Raw genomic sequence first — 2,223 nt, 5'->3', positions numbered from 1 at the left:
TTGTTGGAAAAACAGACCGAATGTAACAGGCAAACATTGAAAAAGACAGTTGTATACCAACAGTTTTACTGAATGGACATGGAGTAATGCTCAGGTTGGTTTAATATACTGTATAAATACTCTCTTAAAAAATCAATAAAAGGTATTATTATCTAGAGAATAGTTATTTAAAGGTTTTCTGGCATTCACTGAAAATTACTAAGCAAAGCCAAATGAGCATAGGACAACAAACAATCAATATATATATGTAAATGTATAAATTCTTACTTTTTTCTTCAGATCATAAAATGGCTACTCCAATCTCCTGGGCACAAGACGTTATCACATGTGACCTCTGCGACAAACCTACCCAACAATTTTGTAGCAACTGTCAAGTCAATTTATGTGTAGACTGTGTCAGTGAACATGTGGACAAGTTCAAGTCTCAAACACATAACATTGTTCCTTTTACAAACAGAAAGATACAGTTGGTGTTTTCTGAGTGTGAATTTCACCAACCCCAGACATGTGAGATCCTTTGTCAACAGTGTGATTTACCAGTGTGCATCAAATGTCTTCTAGGCAACCATAAGGGTCACGATGTTGTAGAATTGGCCAATATAGTTGCGAACAAAAAAGAAGAAATTGAAAGAGAGACTAAAGAAATTGAAACTGTTATCATACCAAAGTACCTGAAGAACGAAGTTGTATCAGCAATAGAGCTTCCAAATGCAATGCTAAATATGAGGAATTAGAACAGGAAGCCGAAAAATACAAGAAACTATGGCACAATGAAGTCGACACCATTTTCAACAAACTTGGTTCTTCGATTAAATACGCGAAAGAATGTAATCTGGCTGATCTAAAAATACAACAGAGAACATTCAGATTTTTGATTCTAGAAATGCAGAAAACAGTTGAGCAAAACAAAGAAATTTTGAAGTCAAATCGGGTGTCCCATGTCACGAACTATAAATCCAATCTAACAGAATACAGAACGACACCTTCTGATATTGATATCGAAATTTTATCTCTAAAAACAAATTCATTCCTAGGAGTAGAACTGAGTATAGAGCTGGGAGAGTACAAGGCTACACTAACACAGACATCACATTGCAGTCTGACAGAGGAGGACTCTTTTTTATCTACGGGAGAGTTATTGGACAAAGCCAGAGTAATTGCAACCATTCCTACTGGAGTTAAACCTCTGCATAGAATAGCCTGTGTGGGAGCAGATAAAGCTTGGGTGAGTGGTGAAAATTGGATCATAAGGAGTGTTGACATGCATGGGCCTGTGCAGGATATGGTTGAGACTTCATGCTTGGGGTTGCATCCTTTTGACATCAAAATGAACAGCCAAGGAGATCTTATATACACTGATTATGGCAAAAGAACTGTAAACTTTGTCAGACACGACAGGGAAGAATCATTAATCAGCATACCAGGAAACTGGAAACCAAAGGGATTGTGCTGTACCACGTTTGGGGATATCCTAGTTAACATGAACAATGGAAGCCAAAATAAAGTTGTACGATATCAGGGACAGAGAATAGTGCAGGAAATATTTAAAGAAAATGATAAAACAATCTTTGGGAGTGGAAAATTCATGTTGTTTGTAGCAGAGAACAAGAACGGAGATATTTGCGTCTCTGATCTGAATGCAGAGACAGTAGTTGTGTTGGGTATGACGGGAAGAGTCCGATTCTGATATGACGGTACACCAGCTAAAAGGGGGGTGCCATTCACTCCTAGACAGATTGTGACAGACTCGATGAGGCACATCATTGTGGCAGATGTACTCAATAACTCGCTTCATATCTTAGATCACAATGGACAATTTCTAAGATGTTTGGAAAATTGTGGACTAGAGTCACCCTATGGATTGAGTTTGGACAGTGAGGGAAGGTTGTGGATAGGATTATTTACATCTGGAGACGTGAAAGTAATAAAGTACATTAAATAAAATGAACCATGTATGGGACTCCAAATAGCGTTCAACGAGAGTTGCCGTGTTTAAAGGGCAGTGAGTGAGGCGTTTGTTTTCTCATAGAATTTTTGGCCGTTGAGTAGTTGGTTATATTGGCTATATTCTGTGAGGAATTCCTACTGTAGACATTTTTTTCTGCCTTTGTATATATATTTTGGTTGTGTTTTGAAACAAAAGAGTCTTTGTATATAGTATACACTATACAGGTAAACGCGTCAATGAGAAATATAGTCACTCTGTGTCAAACGTGAAGGAAA

The 2,223-nt window shown here is 37.5% G+C and overlaps 1 pseudogene; it reads left to right on the top strand.

The window, feature by feature from the left end:
• The first annotated feature begins 287 nt into the window (after window positions 1-287).
• Window positions 288-1,942, top strand: LOC133194469 (E3 ubiquitin-protein ligase TRIM71-like; annotated as a pseudogene).
• Window positions 1,943-2,223: the final 281 nt, after the last annotated feature.

Source organism: Saccostrea echinata, unplaced genomic scaffold (assembly GCF_033153115.1).
Source record: "Saccostrea echinata isolate AGI-Se365-2 ecotype Australia unplaced genomic scaffold, CSIRO_AGI_Sech_v1 ptg000029l, whole genome shotgun sequence".
Taxonomy (NCBI): domain Eukaryota; kingdom Metazoa; phylum Mollusca; class Bivalvia; order Ostreida; family Ostreidae; genus Saccostrea; species Saccostrea echinata.
This window is presented reverse-complemented; position numbering and strand designations above follow the sequence as displayed.